Genomic DNA, 15,437 nt, shown 5'->3' with positions numbered 1-15,437 from the left:
TGTTATTTACAGAGTATTTACACCATGCTACGGATTCGTTTGCCTATAAAAGCAATAACGACGCCATTTTTACCCCATTGACTTACTAATCTTACCTTACCATATATTGAAGCTATGAGGCGTGAAGATAATACCGTTCTAGATGTTTTTGTTGATGTGGTAAACCTGAAAACGTTCAGGCATGTGTAGCGCCGCTAGACATTTCTCACCCTCATACTGTGTGTCACTTTCCTTCTTCCGTGCTTTACACACTACGCAATTGCTGGAGAGTGTTTTCTTGCTGGGGTGGAGGAGGAAAAAACTAGCAAAATGTGCTCAGTTTGCGGCTTGTAGTCTATAAAACTGGAAATTCCAGATTGGGGCCATTCACATCTAGGGTTGTCTGCTTGCGTGACCTGCTCTATTATGTCCTCAGCGAGCTGAATTCTAAACTGATTGAAACATTTTTTTTTCCCTGTAATTTTGTTTAGTAGGATGTACGAATCGAAAATTTTCTTATATCCTTTGTCATATCTTCTCATGAAAGGGAAAAATGACAACTATTGGTCCTGTCTGTCAACTGCGTTCATCGAATTGTACAATTGCCTGGACCTTCTGAACTGGGGTTTTGGTTTTCCTGTACTTCTTTTCTATCCATCCACTCCAGAGCCATGAGCTTGTGTGAAAAAACACAAGTGTCTCTCCTTTTAGTTTAGATTTTTGGAACTGGTCTTGCATATTTTGCCTTGTGGATGTAACTTTATCCCCAAATGTGCCCTTTTTTGGGGATTAAATTGGATGTAGCAGAGTCTGCGTCTGAATTTCACGAAGCTTTCATCAATTGCGATATCTTCTTCAGGATAATAAACACTTTGGAAATTTTGTTTCAAATGGTCAGTAAAAGGTTACTACTTGTTCAAACGGTTTGCATGGACAGCATTTTCATTACTTACAAAATGAAGAAACGTAGAAATATGTAAGAATCTTCTATATGGGATGACATCAGAAAAGAAAAGAGTATGAATTGATTTTGTTATGGACCAGTATGACTGAGATAGGCTTCTTCACCTGTGCCATAAGAATACATAAAGTAAACTCTGCTTGAATTTCATCAGATGTAGTAGGAAACCAGGCACGGTTTTATTTCGAAGTTCAACATTTTTTATAACAGTCTGTTACATATCTGTTTGTTTCTACTGCTACTGATGTAAGGGTGTTAGTTGTTGAGTTAGTTGTCTTTGAGCACTGGGATTGATGCCACTAGAACCATTAAATGAAATTTAGGAAGGTTTATCCTGATTTATTTTCCATTTCTCTACCTCACGTTTTTTAGCAACACTAGCACCTGTTGCTGCATCATGACTGTCACTATCTGTTTCATTTGCCTCACTGTCATCACTAGTATTATTTACCTCACTGTCTTCATTATCAGAACTATCAGAAATATCACTCTTAATTTTATTCAATAGACTTTCGATTTCCCTGCCTGAAAGAAACTTTGTATGGTACGGCAGTGCTTGCTATTACACGGCTGGTGAGAAACCCTCAAAACTGTTGCTTATAATTCGCAAAATACCGAAAGAAATCGAGTGTGGTATACACCACTAAACAGATCAATTTCTCATCTTTCCGGTGGTATATAACATGTCATGCCATCTATTGACAGAAAAGAAGAAACACCAAGAAGGAGATATACACTATGTGATCAAAAGTATCCGGACCCATGGCTGAAAATAACTTACAATTTCGTGGCGCCCTCCATCGGTAATGCTGGATTCAATATGGTATTGGCCCACCCTTAGCCTTGATGACTGCTTCCACTCTTGCAGGCATACGTTCGATCGGGTTCTAGAAGGTTTCTTGGGGAATGACAGCCCATTCTTCACGGAGTGCTGCACTGAGGAGAGGTATCGATGTCGGTCGGTGAGGCCTGAAACGAAGTCGTCGTTCCAAAACATCCCAAAGGTGTTCTGTGAGATTCAGGTCAGGGCTCTGTGCAGGCCAGTCCATTACAGGGATATTGTCGTGTAACCACTCCGCCACAGGCCGTGTATTATGGTGCTCGGGCGTGTTGAAAGATGCAATCGCCATCCACGAATTACTCTTCAACAGTGGGAAGCGAGAAGGTGCTTAAAACATCAATGAAGGCCTGTTCTGTGGTAGTGCCACGCAAAACAACAAGCCCCCGCTCTGAAAAACACGACCACACCATAACACCACCGCCTCCGAATTTTACTATTGGCACTACACACGCTCTCAGATGACGTTCACCGGGCATTCGCCATACCCACACCCTGCCATAGGATCGCCACATTATGTACCGTAATTCGTCACTCCATACAACATTTTTTCACTGTTCAATCGTCCAATGTTTACGCTCCTTACACCAAGCGATGCTTCATTTGGCATTTACCGGCATGGTGTGTGGCTTATGAGCAGCCGCTCGATCATGAAATCCGAGTTTTCTCACCTGTCGCCTAACTGTCGTAGTACTTGCAGTGGATCCTGATGCAGTTTGGAATTCGTGTGTGATGATGGTCTGGATAGATGTTTGCCTATTACACATTACGACCATCTTCAACTGTCTGCGGTCTCTGTCAGTCAACAGACGAGGTCGGCCTGTACGCTTTCACTATCACATCGGAAACAGTGGACCTAGGGATGTTTAGGAGTATGGAAATCTGGCGTACAGACGTATGACACAAGTGACACCCAATCACTTGACCACGTTCGAAGTCCGTGGGTTCCGCAGAACGCCCCATTCTGCTGTCTCACGATGTCTAATGACTACTGAGGTCGCTGATATGGAGTGCCTGGCAGTAGGTGGCAGCACAATGCACCTAGTATGAAAAACCTATGTTTCTGGGGGTGTCCGGATTCTTTTGACCACATAGTGTAGTTGCTTGGCCTGTCTCACAGCTGTCAATGTAATGACTTTAAACATGTGACGGACTGCGAGCCGGTTGTATAAGCCAATGGGCTTAAAATGCAGTGCACCACTGACCTATCTTAAAAAAAAAAACATACGTTACTATAGCTTTATAGTTTTCATGTAGCTTATAGCAGCACTAAAATTTGCAAATCCCCACAAATGCAGGCATGTATTTGTTGAAATGTGTTAGAAAATATGTTATTAAGTGATCATTAGCTGCTAAATGACGGAATATATAATAAGTGGGCTCTGTTTTTGTAGTAATACATAATGCTGACATCGTAATAGTTTGCCGTTATCAAGTTCTGTCATATAGTTTTACAGAATATGAAGGAAAGTCTTTGGTGACGTGTGTTTATTAAAGTACACGTATGTCATGTCGTGTCATTTCCCTCTTATATCTAGTGTTGACATTAAAGCCCCACAACTTCTGTTGCAAATTCCAAATATTTCCTATGTATAACACATTTTTTAGTGTATCTATACGTCAGTGTAATATTACTAAAGTGGGAATTGTAATGGATTCTAAGATGTGGATGTAAGCAATGTATTATATAACAGTTATGCTAAGAAGTGCTAGTGTGGTAATGGAATTGAGTTTTTCCTATATTTACTTCTCGCTGCAACCTTGCGTCATTGTTAGGTAAGCGGAGTATGCCTCTGATGAGCCATTCCCACATCGCAAAGCACGTGGTACGAGTGAGACTCTGTGTAGTAGAGGGCTTAACAGTAGTACTCTGCGAGAAATTAAATCGTGATTTTAAACCTGTGCAAAACTGTCTTTGTCGAGAAGTAGTAGTTTTGTACATACTCGTGTCTGACAGTTCTACGTTTTGACACTAAAATCTTTGTTTTTTTTTTATGCTGGAACAGTTGTTTCATAGGAAGAGTTAAGATCATGGTGTAATCGTAGTCTTCATATTAAGAGCTGGCTCATCTAAGTATTATCCATATATGTATAGGGTATCCATAATTAAAGTTCCAGTTTCAAAACACTATAGAAAGAGAACCACTGCCCAGAATGATGTCAAATTTGAACATCAATTTATTGCTGCCGGGCAAACGCCATGGAACCAAAAAAAAATTCTACATCTACACTCTGCAAACCATCGTTAGGTGCATGGCAGAAGTCATGTTCCATTGTGCGAGTTATAGTGTCTCTTCCCATTCCATTCATATATCGAGCACGGGTAGAATGATTGTTTGAATGCCTTTGTGTGTGCTGTAATTATTCTAATCTTATCCTCACGATCCATATGTTAGTGATGCCTATAGTCGTTCAATATCTGCTGTTAGCCCTGTTTGGCACGGGTCCCACACACTTGAACAATATTCTAGAACTGGTCGCACAAGTGATTTGTAAGCAATCTCCTTTGTAGATTGATTGCACTTCCCCCAGTATTCTACAAATAGACCGACGTCTACCACCTGCTTTACTCACAACTGTGCCTATGTGATCATTTCATTTCATATCCATGAAGAATATTACACCCAGGTATTTGCATGAGTTGGCCGATTCTATTGATATTGTAGACATAGGATACTACATTTTTTCGTTTTGTGAAGTGCACAATTTTACGTTTCTGAACATGTATAGGAAGTTACCAGTCTTCGCACCACTGTGAAATATTATCAAACTCTGACTGAATATTTATACAGCTTCATCCAGGAAGTACGTCATTATAGATACTGCATCATCTGCAAAAAGTCTGAGGTGACTATTAATGATGTCTACAAAGTCATTAATACACAGTGTGAACAGTGAGGGTCCGAATAAACTTCCCTCGGCCACACCTGAAGTTACTTCTGCATCTGACAATGACTCTCCATCCAAGATAACATACTGTGTTCGTCCTACCAAAAAGTCCTCAATCCAACCGCAAATTTCTCTTGATACTCCGTATGATCGTACTTTTGACAATAAGCATAAATGTCGAACTGAGTCAAATGCTTTTCAGAAATCAAGAACTACTGCATGTACCTGACTGCTCGATCCAAAGCTTACAGTATGTCATCTGAGAAAAGTGCGAGTTGCGTTGCACACGATCGACGTTTTCGGAATCCGTGCTAATTGGTATTGAGGAGGTCGTTCTTTTCAAGATACCCCATTATGTTTGAGCTCAGATTATGTTCTAAGACTTTACAACAACTCGATGTCAAGGATATTGAACGGTAGTTTCGGGGACCACTTTTACTACCTTTCTTGTAGACAGGTATGACCTGTGCTTTTTTCCAAGTACTGTGCACGATTATTTGTTCGAGGGATCTACGGTAGATTATCGTTTGAAGAGGGGCTAACTCCGACGCAAATTCAGTATAAAGTCTGACAGGGATTCCATTGGGCCCTGGAGCTTTGTTCAGTTTTAATGATTTCAGCAGTTCCGCACCACCACTGACACTAATACTTATTTCATTCACCTTTTCAGTTTTACAAGGATTAAATTGGGGCAGTTCTCCTGGATTTTCCTTTGTAAAGGAACATTCGAAAACGGGGTTAAGTATTTCAGCTTTTGCTTTGGTGCCCTCAACTTCAGTTCCTGTCTCATTTGCTAGGGACTGGACATTTACTGTAGTGTCGCTAATAGGCTTTACATACGACCAGAATTTCTTTGGGTTTTGTGAAACATCATTTGACAGTGTTTGTCTACGGGTGGTCTTGGCGCATCATGCACTGCCCTCCTGACAGCCAAACTCGTTTCATTCAGCATCTTTCTATCTAGAGCCCTATGCTTTTTTTTTACACCTATTAATGACATTTCACCAATAGATGGCGCTGTTCTTTAGGTAAATGAGATCGCCTACAAACGATAAAGCATAGTCGTCGTATTGCGATTCATCTGAGTTACGCATTACACCGTCCTCACTGTCCAATATATATGTATGTCTGCACAAGGTCGGCATCCAACAGGTGTGGCACTGATATTTAGGTAAACCCGTCGTCTATGGTATGGCCCTACCCTAGAGTGTGGGAAAAAAAAACACTTTTAATTTTCCTGGGGCCAATCACCGCATAAGTAGCAAAAGACATAGGTTTCTAACTGTCGTGACTCTGGCGCAAGATGTGTTCAATATTCTGTGCACTATTTTCTGCCGCAAGTTGAAATCGAGAAACAACATGCTCCGCAAAAGATCGAGTGTCTCGAGGGTCAGTATCAGAATACGTTGCGCAGTGTGTCCCTTCAGTCCAGTTTCTTTCGTAAATCGAGTACACAACACAACACGTTTCAGATAACCCTATAACCAGAAGTCATACAGATTAAGATGAGTTAATGTGGATGTCGAGGCTGTAGGGAAATGACAAGTGATAATTCTACTGTTTCCTAAATGCCTCTACAGCAGCTATTTCGCTGGCTGTGTAATCTATGGAGGGCACCATTTTATATAAAAATGATCCTACGCTGTTGATGGGTTGGAATGACAAAAAACTGTCATAGAGTTTACCAGTGATAGTGCAGGTAACTGGACCCAAAGGACTCATCTCCTCAAAAAAATATGGGCGTACAATAAACGATGCCATGAACCCATAGCACAGTCACCTGTGCAGAATGAAGTGGTACCAGTTGATGTACATGCAGTTCTGCGTATTGACATGTCCTTGGAGATGGAAATTGGCGTTGTCTGTCCACAGAATGTTCCGTAGCCATTCATTGTCCACTTCCATGCGAGCAAGAAATTCTAGAGCGAACGTTTGTCTTACTGGCACTCAGCAGGAAGCAGCTTTTGAACATGGGTGATTTTGTATGGATAGCAGTCCGTGATGTTTCGTAGGATTCTATGTACCGTGCTCACAGGCATGTCCAGTGTTCAGGAAATTCCCCATGCACTGCATGTTTGCACACTACTATTCAACGTCTCCTGAAATGCTGTGGCCTCTTCTTTGACAGACGTCGGATCAACTCCTTTCCTAACTCTGACGCATTGCACTTCGAAAGAACATGTCTTCTCGAATTTTGTAATCATTTTTTCCAGACCCATAGCAGACATCGGACTAATGCCTTTTTTCAAATAACTTAGTGTCCGGAACTTTTCCAGGGACACTGGCGCACAGTCACATTTCTCGTAAAAGAGTTTCACCAGCAGCACGTGGTCCTTCACGGCAACAATCTTGTCTGGCGTCTCGGACGCAAACTGATTAACAGCTGTGTGCAGCTTATCTGTCGGTGTGCATATTCTGACGCATAGCGCCTTCTATTAGTCAAATTTTCGTTAATTTTTTTCCCACGGTGTCCCCTTGCGTCAGTAATATGCAGTTCAAATTTGAGGTCATTTTGAGCAATGGATCTCTCTCACCAGCGTTTTGAAAGTGGAAACTTTTATTAGAGATCCCCCGTAAAATGTTAATGTGGGGTATATCCCTTAAACAGAACAACAGCTACATAATTTGGGCATATACAGCATTTTGCTAACTCAAGTGAACTTTGCAAGGTTTGTAATCTACCCCGGATACTCTTGATTCCTTTTTCCTCCAGAAATTCAGTAATATCGGATTTTAAATAGAAAAACCGTTCCAGATATGCCCCTTAACTTAACCAACGTACTATGCAGTAATATACAAAGTCTCCGCACTCTTCGTTCAGTTCCATCAAAAAATGTTGCAGTTCACAGTGTAATAATGCGTATCACTGCAGGAAATTCACAATTCGTACCACCACCTGCTATACCTAAAAATTTAGCACAATCATCTTTCAATCGCTGTAATTTTTTCCTATTTCATCGTCATTTAAATCTTTAAATTCTTTCTGCACGCTGTTTTAATGTCATTCCAAAGAAGATTTTTGAGGTATCTGTCTGTTATGCGACTGCTTATTAGGCACTGATAATTCTCATCCTTCTCTTCTGTGATTCCCATTCGTTTTTAATGGTGTGCCGATACGTCGGTAGATAGCCTTTTTTGTGCAAACAGCCACTGTACCTGTGAACTTCCTTTATACCACGAACAAGTAGCGTAGTATAAACAGAGCTGACACCACAATTATGCCGAACTGAAGAAAATGGCGCCGACCGAAAAATGTTACATAGCAGAATTATATGAAGTGAAGTGTCGCGTTGTACCGAGTACTTCCGAGTAGGACCGAGGAAATCCGAGACGTCCCGATTAGTGTGGAGACAGGCCGAACCTCGGACCGCAGACACATTCTGCACACTCCTCGTTTTTCGCATTCTTGCGATCCTGCTGTAAGACGTTCACTGCGCAACGCAGTTAAAAGGGCGCATTTTCGAAACTCCTTAATTGTCTCCCATTGCGACCCAGAGGTTTTGAAATGAGGCTCAAAAGTGGCTACGGCCTTTCCCTGTAATCGTGCACAAGCGTGGCACCCTGCGACGTTTCGCTCGGGCTCGGCGACGCTTAAAACGGCACGCTGACGACACGTCCGAAAAAAATACCAGAGCTCAGAAGTTCGTGTGAGGTGTAATGTGCGTTGATGAAGTGACATTGACACCAAATTTCACCATAATCCTTCCCAGCGTCACCATGGGCATGTCATACGATGCGAACGTCGTCACTCACAGTTCTATCCACATTTCACACATTCTCTTGACACCTCTTCCACGGAGGTTGGAACCGCGACTCCCAGCGTATAAATCACGCTGTTTTCTCATGGGTGTCTGAAGAAAACATTGCAGACACAAGAGCATTCAGAATCGACACGAAAAGGCCTCAGGAGGTGGCATAAAGAGCATCAGTGGAAAACCGAGCAAGGTGGCGGAGTAGTTAACACATTGGACTCGTGTTCGGGAGGACTACGGTTCAAACCTGCGTCAGGCCACCATTTATGTTTTCTGTGGTTTCGTTAAATCGCTCCAAGCAAATGCCGGGATGGTTTCTTTGAAAGGGCACGGCCGATTTCCTTCCCCATCCTTGACACAATCCGAACATGTGCTCAGTCTCTAATGACCTCGATGTCGACGGGACGTTAAACTCTGTCTTTCTTCCTTCAATGAAAACACACCTTCCCTCTGGGCGTTGATTCACATACATCTCGCGGTCGAAAACGACAGTTTGCAATGCGATCTAAATCTACATCCATACTCCGCAAGCCACCTGACGGTGTGTGGCGGAGGGTATCTTTAGTACCTCTATCGGTTCTCCCTTCTATTCCAGTCTCGTATTGTTCGTGGAAAGAATGATTGTCGGTATGCCTCTGTGTGGGCTCTGATCTCTCTGATTTTATCCTCATGGTCTCTTCGCGAGATATACGTAGGAGGGAGCAATATACTGCTTGACTCCTCGGTGAAGGTATGTTCTCGAAACTACAACAAAAGCCCGTACCGAGTTACTGAGCGTCTCTCCTGCAGAGTCTTCCACTGGAGTTTATATATCATCTCCGTAACGCTGTCGCGATTACTAAATGATCCTGTAACGAAGCGCGCTGCTCTCCGTTGGATCTTCTCTATCTCTTCTATCAACCCTATCTGGTACGGATCCCACACTGCTGAGCAGTATTCAAGCAGTGGGTGAACAAGCGTACTGTAACCTACTTCCTTTCTTTTCGGATTGCATTTCCTTAGGATTCTTCCAATGAATCTGTCTGGCATCTGCTTTACCGACGATTAACTTCATATGATCATTCCATTTTAAATCACTCCTAATGTGTACTCCCAGATAATTTATGGAATTAACTGCTTCCAGTTGCTGACCTGCTATATTGTAGCTAAATGATAAGGGATCTTTCTTTCTGTGTATTCGCAGCACATTACACTTGTCTACATTGAGATTTAATTGCCATTCCCAGCACCATGCGTCAATTCGCTGCAGATCCTCCTGCATTTCAGATGAGCAACGGGATGAGTTCTTGATGTTCAACACTCCTGACACAGCGCGGACGATTCAACCCTTACCTGAGGACATCATGGACCTCCAATCTATATCAACGTGATCGCTCCCCTTTGGAGTGTAGCGCAACCCTATTTTTTCTCTGGCATACAGAGTGGGACAGCTAGGGACCTATCAAAGTCATTTGACGAAATTTGGACGTGGTTTGAGTAGCGAAGGGTGTTTATGCTTTTTTGAGCCGTCTTGTTTCACGCTCTCCTGTGGCGTGATTACAGGGGACGTGACATTGGCAGATGAGTGAATGAAATGGCAAAGGCTCCCTCTAAGACTCCCCAGTTCGGCAACACCTTCGGTGCCATCTGTGTTCGTTGGGCGCTTTAAAAAAATGTGCCTGTACAGAGACAGCCATTCACAAATTCATAGGCACCAGTGTGACAGGCAACCATTTCGACACATCTCGGCTGAGTGGCAGTACGTCTCTAAAATAGAACCTGCTGACCGTATGCGATATGTAAGGGATGTCTATCATATTGGCGCCCAGGAACTGAATGTATGTCTTTATACAGGGACATTTTTAAAGTGCACAACATAGGCGCGCGGGTGGCACCGACGGTGTTGCCGTACTCGTCGGGCGGGAGGGGGAGGGGAAGGGGGGTACTTATAACGACACTCTGCCGTTTTTCTAACCACGCATGCGTTTATATCGGAACAATCTACACGCCCTCTCAGTGATCCCGCCACAGGAGGGCTAAAACAGCATAAACACCCTTTGCTGCTTCGGCTTACGTCCACATTTGAGTCAGCGATTTTGAAAGGTCTTCAGTGGCTCCACGTTATATGCCAGAGCAAAAATTGCAGTTCCGCTACACTCCAGAGGGGCACGATCGCGTTAAGTTGGGCTGCAGTCGAGCGATGTCCTCAGAGAAGAGCTGAATCGTCTAAGGTTGTAAGCACTGTCGAACGTTGGCTGCCGGCCGAAGTGGCCGTGCGGTTAAAGGCGCTGCAGTCTGGAACCGCAAGACCGCTACGGTCGCAGGTTCGAATTCTGCCTCGGGCATGGATGTTTGTGATGTCCTTAGGTTAGTTAGGTTTAACTAGTTCTAAGTTCTAGGGGACTAATGACCTCAGAAGTTGAGTCCCATAGTGTTCAGAGCCATTTGAACCATTTGAACGTTGGCTAGAACGTCATCTTGTTGCTCATCGCACTGCGAACTGTCGTTATCGACCGCGAAATGTTTGGGGATCAACGCCCCGGGGAAAGGTGTAGCTTCATTGACGCCCATTATGCCATCTCCTGAGGCCGTTTCGTGTCGATTATCAGCACCCGTGTGTGTGAAATGTCGGCCGCTCATAAAAAGAACGTGTAATTTCAAAACTGGCCGTCGCGGTTCTGACGTCCACTGCAGAGGCGTCAAAAGCAAGAGTGAAACGCGGGTTAGAGGGCGTGTGACGACCTTCGCATCGTATGACACGTCCACAGTGACGTTGGACCGAGCTGTCATGAAATTGGGTCGCCATGTGACATCGTTGACTCATCATACAGATAACACAGACTTCTGTGCCTTGGCATTTTTTTTTTCGCACGTGTCGAAACCTTTTGTTTGAAGCATCTCACACAGATCTTAGACTCGGGTTGGTTTGCTTATGCATGTAAGTGTGCGGACATTATTCTCCTTCTACTCCATCCGTAGCCGGCCTGAGTGGCCGAGCGGTTCTAGGCGCTACAGTCTGGAACCGCGCGACCGCTACGGTCGCAGGTTCGAATCATGCCTCGGGCATGGATGTGTGTGATGTCCTTAGATTAGTTAGGTTTAAGTAGTTCTAGGGGACTGATGACCTCAGTTGTTAAGTCCCATAGTGCTCAGAGCCATTTGAACCATTTGAACTCCATCCGTGAAACTAATGAAAAATATCTTTTAAGAGTGTAGTGGGTTGCGGAGGAAGAGGGGGATGGATCGATAGCGGTACGGCTGTAGCACACAGTGGCGTGCGGAGTTTGGAAGTAGATGTAGAAGAGCGTACAGCATGATGATCGGTATTCACTGAAGCGGCAAAGAAACTGGTGTGGGCATGCGTATTCAAATACAGAGATATGTAAACAGGCAGAATACGGCGCGGCGCTCGGCAACGCCTATATAAGACAACAATTGTCTGGCGGAGTTGTTAGATCTGTTACTGCTGCTACAATGGCAGGGTATCAAGTTTTAAGTGAGTTTGGACGTGGCGCACGAGCGATGGGAAACAGAATCTCCGAGGTAGCGATGAAGGCATTTTCCTGTACGACAATTTCACGATTGTACCGTGATTATCAGGAAACTGGTATAACATCAAATCTCAGACATCGCCGCGGCCGGAGAAAGATCTTGCAACAACGGGACCAACGACCACTCTACAGTCGTTCAACGGGACAGAAGTGCAATCTTTTCGCAAACTGCCGCAGATTTCAGTGCTGGACCATCAACAAGTGTCAGCGTGCGACCATTCAACGAAGCATCATCGATATGGGCTTTCAGAGCTGAAGGCCGTTTTTTGTACCTTTGATGACTGCACGGCACAAAGCTTTACGCCTCGCCTGGGCCCGTCAACACCGGCATTGGACTGTTGATGACTGGAAACATGTTGCCTGGTCGGCCAAGTCTCGTTTCAAATTGTATGGAGAGGATGGACTTGTATGGGTGTGGAGACAACCGCATGAATTCATGGACCTCGCATGTCAGCAGGGGATTGTTCAAGCTGGTGGAGGCTCTGTAATGGTGTGAGGCATGTGCAGTTGGAGTGATATGGGATTCCTGATACGTCTAGATACGACTCTGACAACGTACGTAAGCATCCTGTCTGATCACCTGCATCCATTCATGTCCATTGTGCATTCCGACGAACTTGGGGCAATTCCAGCAGGACAATGCGACATGCCACACGTCCGGAATTGCTAAAGAGTGGCTCCAGGAACAGTCTTCCGAGTTTAAACACTTCCGCTGGCTACTAAACTCCCCGGACATGAACATTATGGAGCATATCGGAATGCCTTAAAACGTGCTGTTGAGAAGAGATCTCCACCCCCTCTGTTCTTACGGATTTATGGACAGCCGTGCAGTATCCATAGTGTCAAATCCCTCCAGCACTAATTCAGACATTAGTCGAGTCTACACCACGCCTGCGTGTTCGCTGGGGCCCTACTCGATATTAGGCAGGTGTACCAGTTTCTTTGGCTCATGAATGTATATATCGTTAACTATAAGTGCGAAACCAAGCAATCTTAAGGAAGCTATTGAAAATTTCAATACTGACCTCGATGCACTATCAAAATGGGCACAGGACATAGGACTAAAACTAAACCCATCTAAAACCCAAGCGGTACTTGTTGGTCACTCTAAGCTCATTATCCCAAAACATCGGGAATCCGTACCATCTCTTATCATAAATGGAACAAATATTAACTTCTCTCCCTCATCAAAGGGTTTGGGAGTAATAATAGATGAAAATCTAAATTGGACAGAGCACGTAACTGCAGTGTGTAAAACAGCATCAGCATCCCTTCATGTCCCACAAAAATATAAAAAACCTCTTCCCTTTCGATCTGAAAAAGAAATTAGCACAAACGCTTATACTCCCAATCATTGACTACAGCGATATTATCCTACAAGGCCTCTCTCAGGAAAATTCGCGGCGTCTGGAACTGGTCATGAATGCCTGCGTCTTATGTATCTGTGACGTTCGACTTTTTTATCACATTTCACCAGCGTATGCAGAATTGTCCTGGCTGCGTGCAGACAAACGCAAAGATTTCCATACACTCTGTCTCATCTACTGACTTACAAATGTACACTGTCCCTCATATATCTCCTCGTCCTTAACGCTTATGTCGTAGCAACATGACAGAAACACACGTTCCCATCATAATAAAACCCTCTCTGTTCCACTACATCGCTCAGTCACCTTTACAGTAGCGGGAACCTGACTCTGGAATAACCTCCCTCGTTATGTTAGAGAACTTAAAAACATGCCCGACTTCAAAAAACAGTCAATGACGTATCTACTTAAGCAACAGTAATGCCTTTCTCTGTACATGAATGCACTTCACCCCATTACTTCCCTCTTTCCCCCTCCTTAAATCTCCCCTCCCCAAAACTCGCTATACTAGTAAACATCTACTTTACACACCAAGATATTAATGTACATCTGCACAAATCTACATTACTATTGCCAATTTTTCTCATGTTTATCATTATTATTTGATTTTTTACTGTTATCATTATTGCTTTAATCATAATTTGTATGTATAGCACCTGTTGTAAAAATACTGCCAGCATTTACTTTATTAGGTCTTTGTCATTACTCTTTATTTGTATTGTCACTAGAGTAATCTAATTTCCTTATTTAAGCTATTGTCATGATGTAACTCTGATGTGTGAAATGCTGCATGTGTGGAACACTGGTCCGATGTAAGAGAGGGCCTCATGGCCCTAATTTGATCAGGTTAAATAAATAAATACACTACTGGCCATTAAAATTGCTACTCCAAGAGGAAATGAAGATGATAAACGGGTATTCATTGGAAAAATATATTACACTAGAACTGACATGTGATTACATTTTCACGCAATTTGGGTGCATAGATCCTGAGAAATCAGTACCCAGAACAACCACCTCTGGCCTTAATAACGGCCTTGATACGCCTGGGCATCGAGTCAAACAGAGCTTGGATGGCGTGTACAGGTACAGCTGCCCATGCAGCTTCAACACGATACCACAGTTCATCAATAGTAGTGACTGGCGTAATGTGACGAGCCAGTTGCTCAGCCACCATTGACTAGACGCTTTCAATTGGTGAGAGATGTGGAGAATGTGCTGGCCAGGGCAGCAGTCGAACATTTTCTGTATCCAGAAAGGCCCGCACAGGACCTGCAACATGCAGTCGTGCATTATCCGGCTGAAATGTAGGGTTTCGCAGGGATCGAATGAAGGGTAGAGCCACACATCTTAAATGTAACGTCCACTGTTCGAAGTGCCGTCAATGCGAACAAGAGGTGACCGAGACGTGTGACCGAGAGGTGACCCCATACCATCACGCCGGGTGATACGCCTGTATGGCGATGACGAATAAACGCTTCCAATTTGCGTTCACCGCGATTTCGCCTAACACGGATGCGGCCATCATGATGCTGTAAAGAGAACGTGGATTCATCCGAAAAAATGACGTTTTGCCATTTGTGCACCCAGGTTCGTCGTTGAGTACGCCATCACAGGCGCTCCTGTCTGTGATGCAGCGTCGAGGGTAACCGCAACCATGGTCTCTGAGCTGATAGTCCATGCTGCTGCAAACGTCGTCGAACTGTTCGTGCAGATGGTTGCTGTCTTGCAAACGTCCCCATCTGTTGAATCTGGGATCGAGACGTGGCTGCATGATCCGTTACAGCCATGCGGATAAGATGCCTGTCATCTCGACTGCTAGTGATACGAGGCCGTTGGGATCCAGCACGGCGTTCCGTATTACCCTCCTGAAACCACCGATTCCATATTGTACTAACAGTCATTGGATCTCGACCAACGCGAGCACCAATGGCGCGATACGATAAACCGCTATCACCATAGGCTACATTCCGACCTTTATCAAAGTCGGAAACGTGATGGTACGCATTTCTCCTCCTTACACGAGGCATTGCAACAACGTTTCACCAGGCAACGCCGGTCAACTGCTGTTTGTGTATGAGAAATTGGTTAGAAACTTTCCTCACGTCAACACGTTGTAGG

General features: G+C 44.1%; 1 protein-coding gene across 2 annotated transcripts in view; it reads left to right on the top strand.

Moving 5' to 3' along the window:
- The window catches only part of LOC126248152 (ligand of Numb protein X 2-like), a 462,639-nt gene that overhangs the window by 73,917 nt on the left and 373,285 nt on the right, over window positions 1-15,437 (top strand). The gene's annotated exons all lie outside the window — the stretch shown is intronic.

The sequence above is a fragment of the Schistocerca nitens genome, chromosome 3 (assembly GCF_023898315.1).
Source record: "Schistocerca nitens isolate TAMUIC-IGC-003100 chromosome 3, iqSchNite1.1, whole genome shotgun sequence".
NCBI classification, from domain to species: Eukaryota; Metazoa; Arthropoda; class Insecta; order Orthoptera; family Acrididae; genus Schistocerca; species Schistocerca nitens.
Note: the sequence above shows the minus strand (reverse complement) of the source record. Positions and strands in the feature narration are given on the sequence as shown.